This window comes from Osmerus mordax, chromosome 10, assembly GCF_038355195.1.
Source record: "Osmerus mordax isolate fOsmMor3 chromosome 10, fOsmMor3.pri, whole genome shotgun sequence".
Classification (NCBI taxonomy): Eukaryota; Metazoa; Chordata; class Actinopteri; order Osmeriformes; family Osmeridae; genus Osmerus; species Osmerus mordax.
In genome coordinates, this window is record NC_090059.1 from 3,570,214 (window position 1) to 3,583,973 (window position 13,760).

Genomic DNA, 13,760 nt, shown 5'->3' on the forward strand with positions numbered 1-13,760 from the left:
TTTCGGTTAAACTGCTTTGATTTTACAAGTGTTGATTGGGATACTTCGTTTATTTGTTTCTGTTATTATCAATCTAAATGAATGCACTTACTAATAAAGTAAATTGTTAAAACTCAAACATTTGATTTTACTGGCAGTTTTTTACTGGAGCAGGTGCCCCAGTAAAAAACTGGTCTAACGACTCCCCTGACTATAGCCTATTAGCTTAATGTGATCTCAAGTGATGTATCCCGCTTCTGATCAATTTACTACTTTTACTTTAATACAAACATTTTTTTTGTGTTTGAAATATATATATATATATATATATTATTCAGCACATTTGATGTCATTACTAATATTGTCAGGTGGCACAACTGATAATCGTCAGGTGGTGCAACCATGTAAAATACTAAATTCAACCAATAAATAATAGGTTGTAATGAACAAATGGTTGATAATATGATGTGAATATCTATTGCATTGAATGCATTCATTTGTAGAATTATATTTCTTTCTTTAAATGTAAAATCGGACGCTAAAGATACTAAATACCTGCCCACTAGAATGCAATGATCTTAAATTGTTATAAATACAAAACACCAACTCAAAATAATAATGTGTTAGGGGCTGTAGACACTAAGGGATACTTGTAAAAAAAAATCACTTAAAATAAATAGTGGGAAGATAAATATATATTAACAAATATTTGGTTGCGCCACCTGACCTGATATTTTTGGTGGTGAAGTAAAAAATACAGTAAAAAAAATATTTAAACACTTTGAAATGTCATTTAAGTAACGGAAGTTCCTTAAACACACTGTTCCAGATGTAAAAATATGCATTAAATCCATTTTGAAAATACTTTATAAAAATGCTTTTTTAGAAACCTTATTTGTCATTGACCCAGGTACTACAGCATTGGCAATTTGTTTAAAATAATGAGAAATTGCTTTTATGACGTGCATAAGTGAATAGATTAGGTTGAAAAAGTACTTCAGAGATGACAGAGAATTTCAGTTGTGATTATCACTGTGCAATCTGTGGGCCTCTTTCTTGACAGAAATACAGTCACAGAGTGAGTGTTTCTGGATTTAGACAAATGATGCCAAACCCATATCTGAATTTGATTTTTCCCGGCCGTAGAAATGTGTGACTGAAGCTAAACACACACTCAGTTTTTATACCAGCATTGCCAAGGCAGATGTCAGGATCTGACAATAGATTGGATGGCACGCTTGGAAAAAAATACCTATCTACAACAAGCACAAGACAAAAGCAATTTTGCTCACAAAGGACAAGATGTCTGCATCTTGTGATTTAAGCAGATCATTTAATTGACAAGGGGGGCAGTGTGTGGGGGATGGGGAGCTTATGAGAGACTGGCAATTAGCTGCTAGTGATTGGTTTTTATGTGAAACCGCTCCCTTCGCTGAAGGCTGAGCGGAGGGCAGTGAATATACAAAGCCATCTGATTCACTATCCATTGGTTTGATAAATGAGAGAGTGGTTTTACATGACTGGATCTTTCTGTCGCCTGGAACACACTGGCAGCGAAGCGCCCTGAAGCGTCACGATCGGCTACGACTGGCTCAAGGCTGTTCACACCAGATGTACATTTATCATTGCCGGTCACCAAGCCTTTCAGCTACTCTGAGCTTTCCTTTTTCAGATGTTACGCTGATGGTACATAAACATGGCATAGGCTATATTTAGAAAACGTGTTATTCCAACAGCCGCCCCAACAGCATCCCAGCATTAATCCTTCTCTACGTTGTCCTTGGAAAATTGGTGCTGGGGGTCATACAACTCCCTGTGCTTTTCAACTTCGAGAATTCATTTGATGTCGTCCATCTCCTTGAATTTCTCGCTGATTTTCTAAATCGACTTAGGGGTTCTCTCTCGGTGGGCTATGTCTGCATCGTGTGTGTTGTGTGCAACGCGTGACAACTGGTTTCTCTCAAACAAACAAAACAACTACGGGAATGCTGGCTCAACAGACCAATTATTTTCATTCATCTTTATCAGGGTATACCGCATGGAACGGCCGTTCGTTACCAACATTGTGTAGTTAGGTTTTATATAGGGTGAATATTGGTAAAGTGCGTAGGCCTCCAAAGTAATATAGAAAACATAATTAGTTAGTCAAATCTTAATAACATGTTTTTATTTTAACAAATATATCAACGAATATGGTGTGTTTTATCATCCTGCAGCCGATTTCCCAAGCGTCTCGCAAAAAAATCGACCAGCTGCCGAAATGATTGCTGCAGAGCGCGAGCAATTGCGGCGCTTCGCAGCCCTTCGCAGCCCTTCGCAGCGCCGTGTTTGAATTGAAACGCAGGTTATTTATTTGAATGAAACACAGTCAGGAACATGAAATAAAGTTAGCCCCATTGCCAATAAACTAGGCTAAATCATCACACATTCAACCTATGCTCTTGCGTTACAGTCTAGGTGTTTTCGTTATCTAGCTGTTCTTGCATTCCTTGCAAATCACCGTTAATAAAAAGAAGATGAGCTGGAGTAGTTAACATTGAATAGACGGGCATGGCTGATGTTTGTCTATACCGTAGCGTAGAAGATCTCTGTGCAGCTCGACCCTGGACACATTTGCGCGAACCATTTCACCAAGGACGATTTTGAAAACCTGGGAAAATGTAAAGTGGCATTTGCTATGAAGCTGTTGCTGAAAAGAGGTGCGTTCTGACCTTATGTTCACCACAACCGCAAGCTGTAGTATGATTTTGTCGGTAACAGTTATTAGCAATGCTAACGTATCCTGTATCTAGCACCTGCCTTTCTCCAGTTCTTTCGAATGGATAATCTAGACAGGCGTTAAGGCCGAAATATGCTACGTTAAGGCCGAAATATGCCCGCCCATCCGTTTACAGATGGGCGGGCGGACGGATACAGAGGGATAGAGACTGATAGACTTTGTTGATGGTTCTCCATAGGCTGTGGGTGCTGAAATCAATTTACCGCCAGAAGAGTAGGTGGCGCTGCACTGCGATGCTTGCTAGGTTATCGAAAAGTCGGAGTAAATTTACAAATTAGCCGTTTCATCAATAAAATAAGCACATTTTCAGCAACTACACTGCCCATTTCACATTTTAATTCAGATGCTGATTTACTGTTTAGCTGAAATATGAAAAACTGAGTCAGGTGGCTGAGCTGTGAGGGAATCGGGCTGGTAATCCGAAGGTTGCCAGTTCGATTCCCGGTCATGCCAACTGACGTTGTGTCCTTGGGCAAGGCACTTCACCCCACTTGCCTCGGGGGAATGTCCCTGTACTTACTGTAAATCGCTCTGGATATGAGCGTCTGCTAAATGACTAAATGTAAAAACAGAAATATGATTGCTGTAAAAACTTACAGCAATGGCGGTCAAATGAGTCTGTTGATCACAGCAACCCCGCCCCTGATGCAAGCGGTTCTTAATACTGACCAATCACAGCCAAGGGGGTATCTGTAACTATCCGAAATTACGACGGATAGTTAGGAAATTCAGGAGGTGCACGTCGAGCTCTCCGGGGCTCTCCGAGGGCTCTCGAGTCTGACTCTGAGGCTAACGTCAAAACAATGTACCCCTGGTTTTCCACAAATCACAAAAATACTCGGAGCATCTAGCTAAAAGCACAATTCCCAAATCTCCTAAAGGCTGCCCTCCTCGACCTTTTTGGTGAAGATTTCGTTGAGATGCAAAATGATTCACTAATTATAAACACAGAGGGAAAAAGCTAGCTACTTTTCAAGTTCGGTTTTCCGTCACTTTAGACTCACGATCTAAAGGTCTAAAAGTGCTCAAACCGTCACCATAATTCAAGAGTAGTGTACTTTCATGAACCCAATCATTGATTCTATCTTAAAATGTGTAAAAATAGGTGACTTGACTTACCGAACGTGGCTGCCTCGGCTGTCAGGCGACTCCAGTTGAAAACAACAATGGCCGCCAAAAAATAATATATATTCGTACCGGCGAGCTGCGATTGGAAGCTAAAGGAAACGGGGGCTAAAAAACGGTGGGGGCTTGGTCAGCACACAATTTCCAGAAAGGATGTGAGTGCGTCTCGCCAAGCTGGCACGTGTGTCAAGTAGGGCAGGGGTTCTCAAACTTTTCAGCCCACGACCCGTAAAATAATGGTGCCAGTGACTCGCGACCCCCGCATCCACGGACGTGGTTTACGTATACGTGGGAGTAAAAATAGGCCCTGGACTTTGATCCAGACCGGCCCACCAGAACCAGCCCACGCCACCACAGCTAACCTGTTAATGCATGCACATTCTGAGTTTGATGGGATGCTAGTTCGGGAGTTCCATAGTTAATGCAAGCACGCATAGCGCGCAAGGCACATTTTTGGGCCTTTATTTGAGCGCAAATATTTTTTGAGCTTTGTGTACAATAAACATAGCCGTTTTTCAATTGGTAAAACCTTGTCTAGTGAAGGTGATGTATTTTTGTCTCTTCAGCCCCACCCTTACGTTTCTTAGCCTGGTTTTCCATTGTTATTCTTCTCCCGGTGCTCCCGATGGCCAGTCCGCTACTGCGGGGCTGTGCCGAGGTGGTGGATTTTCAAGTCATATTATTTTCAATTCTCGTGCTGTCAGGGGGTGTTGCAGCACTCTCAGCACCCATAGTTCCCGCGGCCATGGGTATTCCCTCTCCACTGAAATCCCAAAATTCAGCCAATGTCTTGGCTGAGAACGCTGCCTTTAACGTTCGGTCCCTTGACAGTTCAACTAATGCGTCCTCCTGGTTGGATGTCAGATGCTTTGCCGTACTTACAGTGAATGGAAAATCAAAAGGCTGATGGATTTTTTATTTGCATGCATTAATTTAACTACTATTTTTTACTTGTTAAAATTTTGGCTAAAATATGCTATTTCTAATTGTTTTCAAATGTTCCTTGATTTCTGGAAATCATCTTGCGACCCCCCTCGCTGTCTCGCGACCCCCACTTTGAGAACCACTGAAGTAGGGTGACCACCTGTCCAGTTTTGCGCTGTATCGCACAGCATTTTCAATATGAGACGTGCGGGACAAGGGGTGAAAATGCTGTGCGACACATCGCAAAGCGGGACAGGTGGTCACCCTAGTGTCAAGGGGCAGGATGAGTCTGTGAGAATTTGGAGCGCGCGCTGTGGAGCAATTAAATTGAATTCAATCATATATTGACATACCAAAGTGAAATTGTTTATGGTACTTCAGAGTGATGTCATCTTGAACCCTATTAGGTTTGAAAAACCATCAGTCAAAATTATATTTGATTTATTGACATAAAGATACTGAGGCAATGTGGACATTTACATAAATACATCCCTTTCAGCCCTTTTGTATTGCATTTCTTATTCAATGTCACCCTATATAAAGACGTACTACACATATGTAACAAATTTCAAGTCGATTGGATCTATGGTTCATGAGGAGAAGGGTTTTGAAGGTTGTACCAAATTTGGAAAGTACAGCAAAATCTATCATGGCGGACCTTATGGGTTCTTGAGGCTTTTTTGTTCCCCATGAGAAATAAGGAATGTCCACCAATTTACAGGCATTTTTAAGTAATGGGGCGCTGGGGAAATCACGTAGACTTTGGGCATGGCTTATAGTGCCACCTATGGGCGTACGTGGGCCACTAGCCGTCTGGGAGTAGTGAGTGACCTGTTGTATCATTGGGCCAAATTTGAAAAAATCGGCTGAAGGACTTTTTGAGCTATTGAGCCATTTAGGTGGAGAAGAGGAAAAATAATAATAATAGAAATACTAACAAAAACAATAGATTCCCTCCTACTGGAGGAACCTTAAATAAACGGATTGATCTGTTGAGCCAGCATGCCCGTAGTTGTTTCTGAACGGTCTGTCTATTGGCAGAGAGAAACGAGTTGTCACCTGTTGCACACAACACACACGTGTGCAGACATACCGAAAGAGAACCCCCAAGTCGATTTAGAAAATCAGCGAGAAATTCAAGTAGATGGACGTCATCAAATTAATTCTCAAAGTTGACAAGCACAGGGAGTTGTTGTATGACCCCCACCACCAATTTTACAAGGACAACGTAAAGAAGGATCAATGCTGGGATGCTGTTGTGGCGGCTGTTGAAATAACACGTTTACTGAAAGAGCTGAAAGACTTGGTGACCGGCGCGGAGAAATGCGCGTCTGGTGTGAATAGCCTTGCACCAGTCGTAGCCGATCGTGACGCTTCCAGACACTTCGCGACGCTTCTCAGCCAGTGTGTTCCAGGCTTTATCAGATGCCATTTAGCCTCTGAACGTGTTGACTCAAATGCCCTCATTTATTCAGTTATCCTGAGGAAAGTCAATATTTCTTTCCCTCTGACAGACTCTGGTCTGAGGTGTTGATTCATGTTGAAGGCACTGAGATAAACAGGCATAACACATTCTCTGCTAACTGTCCAATATAAACCTTCGTATGTCTATTAGTGTGACTTTGTTGTCATGCAGTGAGTCTGGAGTCTGGAGATCTCTACCTTGATGTAAAATCATCCTGTGTCCTCCAGCTTTGTCAGACCAGGTTACATAACCTGTTTGACGGAACATATTGAAGAAGTCAATAGACACTGATGGTATGAGGACTACAGATGAGTGCCTTCTTGTCCTCCCCTTTAGAAACGGCCAGAGCACAAGGGTACAATCCAGAAAATGTCAGACTGACAAACAAAGCGTTGATTACACTGTCTACGTGTCCCCCACTTCTCAAATAAAGCGTGCTAAATCACGTTTGATGGAATTCAATTCCTTTTTCCAGTAGATTCTGCAACATAACCATGAGCACATTTACCTGTATCACACTTAGTGAACTTTCCAAAATTGTCAGCGAATCTAACTCCACAACCTCAGATATTGATCCTATACCCACAACATTCTTTAAGCGAGTGTTTGATAGTGTCTCAGGTCCGGTGCTAGAGATTATAAACACATCCCTTAGAACTGGCATCTTCCCAGATGCCTTCAAAACAGCTGTTGTAAAGCCCCTATTAAAGAAATCCAAATTGGATAACAGTCTACTTGCAAATTACAGACCAATATCAAACCTTCCATTTATTAGTAAAGTACTGGAAAAGATAGTTTTAGTCCAATTAAATTCTTTTCTTGAAGAAAATAACATCCTGGAAGTCTCGCAGTCAGGTTTCAGGAAATATCACAGTACTGAAACTGCTCTCACCAAAATAATTAGCGACCTCAGACTAAACTATAATGCAAATAAAGTCTCTATCCTTATCCTGTTAGATCTCAGTGCAGCATTTGATACAATTGATCACGACATCCTAATCAATAGACTGGAAAAGCTTATTGGGTTCACGGATAGTGTATTGAACTGGCTGAAATCATATATCACAGGAAGGAAGTTTTATGTTAGTTTAGGTGACCATAGGTCCAAGAAACATGAAACTGCTACGGGGTTGCTCAAGGAAGCTGCTTAGGTCCATTACTTTTTTCTCTTTATATGTTACCACTCGGCGACATAATCAGAGAACATAACATAGATTTCCATAGCTATGCGGATGACACACAACTATATATATCCACTGAACCCAACGATGCAACGGCCATCAATTCCATTACCAACTGCCTGTTGGCAATAAACAAATGGATGAATGATAACTTTCTTAAATTAAATGAAGACAAAACCGAAGTCCTACTATGTGGCCCCAAATCCAAAAGAGAGATGCTTATTAAGAATCTTGGAGGCTTAACCCCCTGTCTTAAACCAGAGGTGACGAGTCTCAGTGTAATCCTGGACTCAGATTTGAATTTCAACTCTCACATTAATAAAGTGACCAAAACAGCTTTCTTTCACCTGAGGAATATAGCAAAGGTACGACCATTCATAAACCAAAATGATGCAGAGAAGTTAATTCATGCTTTTATATCCAGCCGGCTGGACTACTGTAACGCACTTTTCACTGGTCTTCCCAAGAAAACCACTGAAAGACTACAGCTCATTCAAAATTCTGCAGCTAGATTATTAACCAAAACTAAAAGGAGAGAACACATTAGTCCTGTCCTAGCTACTTTACACTGGCTCCCTGTTACCTTCAGAATTGACTTTAAGGTCCTTTTCCTCACATACAAAGCTCTACACGGACAAGGACCTAGCTACATTGCTAACTCCTTTATAAACTACACACCAGCTAGAACACTGCGATCATCAAATGCAGGCCTATTAGAGGTCACCAGAAGCAGTCATAAGAAGATTGGTGATTCGGCCTTTGTCAATTACGCCCCAAAACTATGGAACAAATTACCCATAAATATTAGGGAAGCAAACACTCTAGACATTTTTAAAAGACAGCTTAAAACCTACCTTTTTACCGAAGCATTTAAGTAATTTTATCTAAACATTTTATCTCAAAAAGTTTTCCTACTTTTAGTGGTCCTGTATCGCCCGCGTTACAAAAATGCTGCCCCCCCCTTCCTCAGTTACGACGCACTAAATTCTAACAAATATATTTTTTAGACGCTACACATGTTATACATCATTGGAAAGCTACGATTCTTGTGCTTGTAGATATGTAAACCATTTCAAGATCGAGTCACAACAACAAGTTTAGTCAACGTCTTTGTCCAGTCACCACTTTGGTGTTGTTTACAAAGCCAAACATCTCTACTTACCCTCAAAGGTTCTGTGTCGTCCAGGTATGCAAACAACACATCAAAACTTGATCTGCGTACATTCCCAAGGGTTCAAAGTATCTAACCATGTAAAGTAATTCGTCCAAATACAATGTTTTACGTTCATGAATAGCCATTATCCTTTGTTTCATTATGCAAGTTAGCCGACGGAAGAAACAACTTGTTCACATAAAAGTGTTCTGTTCTCCGGTTAGCAACGGAGTATTTACGATATGAAGGAATCAAAATGTCCGTTGAACCCTCCCCTTTTGATTGACACCTTGTTTGACCCAATAGGAGCTTCCATGCCCCGTTGACAGCCCTCTAAAGCCAATTAGGTCTGTGCGTCCTGCCCCCCCCCCGCCCCCCCCCCCCCCCCCCACTCTTTCTAAACAAATTTCTCGAACTGGCTTCGACTGGCTCTGAAATGAGCTCGTTAGCCTTGTAGCTGAAAGCTAGCTGAAAATGCCAATACCTCATTTGTATGTGTCTGTGGAGCCGTCAAAATAAAAGTCGATTGCGCAATAGGGTTGAAAGAATCAGTTTTCTTTGTGCGCCAATCCTGGGAATCAGATAAAGCACTCCAATGTGTTCATGCTTCAATTTTTGTGTTTCAGTAATACTAATTAGGGATTTAGCTATTATATATGATAGTTCTAAGTACCACCTTTCATTAGAGATAACAATTATGAAAAATAATACCTTTTATCCTGAGTATTTGACCTTGGTTACAAAGGGTCATTTTGGAGTCTCCAAAAGGCCCTTTTAGAAAATGAATGGATGTACTCTTATAAAAACATGTGTCAAATATGAATATATTGTGGTATTATGTTTGACTTTTGATTTGAATTGGGTAAGGCTTCAACCTGTGGTCCAATTTAGTCTTCCAGCTAATACCTACCACCTCTAGGCCTCTTCAGGCCTCTGTTTTCAAAACAAAATCTAGGCGGAAATAGAAATTTTCACTTTCCTTGTGTTCAAGCTTCTATTACTCAACACTAATAGGACTGACAGGGGTCCTGACAACAGGGGACATAACTTCAGAGTGTCAGCTTTCAAAAGAGATCATTTACATGCATGTACTCCAAATGGTTCAAGAACAGCTTCCAATTTACTTTGGGTATGCTGTTTAGGCGTTTTCAGGCAAATTTAACAGGATTCTTAAAAGGTTAAAGTTGTTTTCTCTCTTGAACAGAGATCTTATTGGGATTTTTATTTTTGTTTGAATTGTTTATCACTTGTATTATTGTTTTTATTGATTTTATGTAAAGCACCTTGAGCTACAATTCTTGTATGAAATGTGCTATATAAATAAAGTCTTACTTACTTACTTACTTTTTCGTCAGTTACATTTAGTGGTGAAGAATTCGTTGGTCCTGGGGTTTAGTCAGAGAAAACTATTAAGCAGCTTATAACATTTAACTCCCATCACCACCCTTCTTGCTTTCACACTGAGGCCCTCATGTACGTACATTTGCAAACGTAGCGTAGCCATGGCCAACCCGCAGATTGTGCATGCTGTGATACTTTTAATTTACGTCGTATTTACCAAAGCTGGAGTTCATCGGGTAATCAGCGACTTTCTCCGCCCACTATACCGTAAATTGCGAGCATTTAAACGCGCAATTGAATGGGCCGCCTTCTCTCTTTCTATCATGGATCAGCCACCAGTCAAAACAGCGAAAACAAAGATTTTGTGATAACGAAATTTATGTGCTTGTTCATGAGGTAACAGCGAATTTAAATATTATACAAGACCGGAATTCCACACCGACACCAAAAAAATGCCATCTGGACCGAAATTATAAATTCCAGTAACTGTAATATTGCATGGCTGCTTAATCTGTAACGCGTAATGATTTTGTGTTCACTCAACTGAGAAAGTGTGATCCTTGTGGCAAAAATCCTTTCAGCTCGTCTCCTTGGCCTATGTCTTCGTCTTGCTCGGATTACTGCTGCCATTTCACCAGGAGGCATATGCGAAACAAATACGCCGGAAGTGGGCACAACAGCGTTAGTACATAAAAGTTAATGTATGTCACTTAGCTTTCGTGTCAGTAGTTCATACAAATAGCGCACGTTGTTTAAAAAACAACTCTTTATTCAACTTACAAATCCCTTACACCCGTGTTTGTTCTGGAATAGAAGAAAAGTAATTGTATGGTTGTTTAGGAGGCCAAATATTCCTGTATACATTTTCCACTGCGGGGAAGTGAGGGAGAACCTTTGGGGGGGGGGGGGAGGGAGAAACAGACAGACAGGCAGACAGATAACAGAAAGGGCGAGACAGAGAGTGGGGGCCGTCTGTAAGGATGCCCAGGCCCCAGCTGGGGAATTACATTATGTGGGCACTCTGACTCCATCCACATCCCCTTATCTTTCGTTCACCTGACTGGGAGATAGGCAAGGCAGGGTAGCAATATCAAGAGTAAGGATGCTGTCCTTATCTTAATACATGTGTGAGGGGGACCAGCCGGCTATACAGTATGACAAGACCGCAAGTAGCTGTGTGTATTTGTGTTGCCCCCTATCCACACCCCCACCACACACACTCACACACAATTAATCACTGTTCTGCCCATCATCTGAAAATTCATAGATGGATATGGACAAGCAGCCTATCGCGCTCCAGGTGTGAGTTCAGTCTGGGGATATTTCTGGCTCCATTATCTCAATCCTGGCACCCTTAGAGTCCCTGCACCTTTATCTACAGGGGCCCTGCGGTGCATGGGTGCGTAGGTGGGCGGACCGTGCAGCCTCATAATCAAGGATCCCACCGCTCAGCTCCTGAACTTGACATCGATTTAGCAATATTGTTAAAATAGCGAGGGATTGTGCAGTTTATGGCTACCACCATTCTCCGGGCATTTGATATATTTCCTGCACCTCAGGTGCGTTTGCGTAGATTGCGCAAAGTCTGCCATGGAGAAGTACTGTAAACAAGCCTTTATGGGGCCTTAAGCAGAATAATATCAATTGTCATTAACGTAATATATATAATTTTTTAATTAAGCTGTAATTGTGCTCTTGGGAGCCCTCTGGTGGCTACGGGGGCCCTAAGCAGCCGTTTAGTTCGCTTATGCCTTGGGCCGGCTCTGCCTTTAAATCACACATAAACTCAATTTCTAAGATTGAGTTTATGTGTTAAATTCAAATCACAATTAAAAACATATCTGTTTTCTCAATGTTATTTGTCCTAATCTGTTGCTTTGTATTTTCTCTGTTTCATTTTTGTGTTTGTTGCTTGATGCTTTTGACATTTTGTGTGTTTGTCCATGTTTTTGTTTTATTGTACTGTATTACCATTGTAAAGCGTCTTTGTGCTATGGAATGGCGCTATAAAAATTTAACTTATTATTATTAGAAGGGATCACAGGTTATGGTGTGTAGGGAGGAGATCACAGGTTATGGTGTGTTGGAAGGAGGGATCACAGGTTATGGTGTGTTGGAAGGAGGGATGACAGGTTATGGTGTGTTGGAAGGAGGGATCACAGGTTAAGATGTGTAGGGAGGAGGGATCACAGGTTATGGTGTGTTGGAAGGAGGGATGACAGGTTATGGTGTGTAGGGAGGAGGGATCACAGGTTATGGTGTGTTGGAAGGAGGGATGAAAGGTTATGGTATGTAAGGAGGAAGTGTCAGAAGGAATAGTGGCGCATTAGAGCCATGCTGCTCCTCCTCCAAAAAGGCATCTTCATCACCGATTTCTTACACAGCGTAATTTATTTCCAAATTCAAATAAAGATCATCAATCAATCAATCAATGAAGCACATTTACTTAAAAGCACTAATCCATCAGAGTAAATTCCAAGTTTTTTCTATTGCTTAAATGCTCAGGTTGTTTTGAAAACAAAGGTATGTCACTCATGTATCCTATAACCCTGGCACAACACATGATTCTTTCATATGACAACATTTTCAACTTCCTTTCTTTTGCAGCAAAGCTCTAGAAGGGTGGCTGATAGGAGACATTGATTATCCATTAAAAACCAGACTCATCACATCATACTGTACATAGTACCGAGTCCTCTCAGAGACAATATGCATTCAGTCAATGTTTTCAGTGTCCCGAGTCATCAATATCAAGAAAGAATATTCTATAATCTAATCTAAATCTAATAAACCAGTGGACAATTAGGGATCCTTTGGCCAAAACGTTTATTAACATAAAAAGAGAATCTTAGAATTTGCATGATCTCAGGGCATCTAGTGGCTCACTGGGTAGAACATGTATCACTTGGTCGTAAGCCTTAACGCAGGGGCCTGGGTTTGATTCAAGTAATTTCCTGCAAGTCTTCCCCTCTCACTTTCCTGTCTCCCTCCAACTGTCTGTGTATGAAGCTGGAAAAGGCTTCTTAAATTTAGTTTTCTTTATACATTTCATAAATGTGCCACAGGAGATTGAGGTGCAACAGAACTAAATCTCGCCGATGGTTGTGAAAATGGCACTATTCTGTCTGTGTCAAACCCAACTGGCTGGACTCGCAGGCCGAGACAGAGGCGCCTTAGGGAAATTACATTAATGATATACATTTAGTTTGATTTGAAGTGTATTCATTATCACGGCAGTTTAAATTAGGCCTAATCTCATCAGTGTGAAGACTCACACAATTTGCACAGTTATTGGTGGTTTAGCGTGTCGATTTGACTAAGGTTCACATCAACCAACAGAAGTTTTTCATTAAAGGAAATATACTGTATGTCTGCACAGTATACCTGAGTTCTTGTCTCTCTCTCCCTCCAATATTTCGTCCTATGTGGATCCGGTTTGAAAAGTCTGATTTGTCTTCTTTTTTGCAGGTGTTGGGTAATCTCATACACCTTTGTGGATAGGGATAGGGTTGCACAAAAGCTAGCTAAGCTAGAATGACTTTCTTTCTGTGCTGAAATTTACACTGAAATGCATTTAAATGGAATCACTGACTTCAGTGTAATCTGCCCTGGTTTTGACCTGGTGCGCAGAAATGCAAGTCAGCACTTCAAGAGGATGTGACTAACATCCTAAGCGTAGCTCGACCGGCCCAGTGGTAGAATCTTGCATCAATAAAAATGCAGCCTCACACACAGCACATGTTCTCTACATACCTCTGAGAGGGCTCTCTGACTATCGATTCGATACAGTTGGAGGAACAGACATTTCAGGTA

The 13,760-nt window shown here is 41.2% G+C and overlaps 1 protein-coding gene across 1 annotated transcript in view; it reads left to right on the plus strand.

The window, feature by feature from the left end:
* Window positions 1-13,760, plus strand: part of LOC136950426 (carbohydrate sulfotransferase 15-like) — a 79,731-nt gene that overhangs the window by 50,734 nt on the left and 15,237 nt on the right. The gene's annotated exons all lie outside the window — the stretch shown is intronic.